This window comes from Gavialis gangeticus, unplaced genomic scaffold (genome assembly GCF_001723915.1).
Source record: "Gavialis gangeticus isolate Ggan-Ray unplaced genomic scaffold, GavGan_comp1, whole genome shotgun sequence".
NCBI lineage: Eukaryota > Metazoa > Chordata > Crocodylia > Gavialidae > Gavialis > Gavialis gangeticus.
Window position 1 is genome coordinate 172644128 of NW_017729022.1, and position 392 is coordinate 172644519.

Consider the following 392-nt stretch of genomic DNA (forward strand, 5'->3'; position numbering starts at 1 on the left):
AGCACGGAGGGTGGGCTGGACGCAGTGATCTTGTAAGGTCCCTTCCAGCCCCTAACCTCTATGAATCTATGACAGGGTTGCACAAACTTAAAAAAAAAAAAAAAGCATCAACAGACTTGAAAAATGGATTCCCCTTTACAAAGGAGAAACCCGTGGCTTTCGCCTTGCAGGCCGGCACGGCTCCAGCCCGCACGGGGCTGCTGCGGCCTGGGGGCTTGGGCAGCGGGGCCGGAGTGAGGGGCCCTGGGTCGGGACGAGCCACCAGGCTCCACCAGCGGGTCCGGCACAAAGAGGCTATGGGGCGCGCGCGTGTCCGCGCGGGGCTGGGCCGGGACCCTCGGGAAGTGCCGGGCGGGCGGCCCCCCCTCCGACTCCGGCAAACTCCGGCGCGG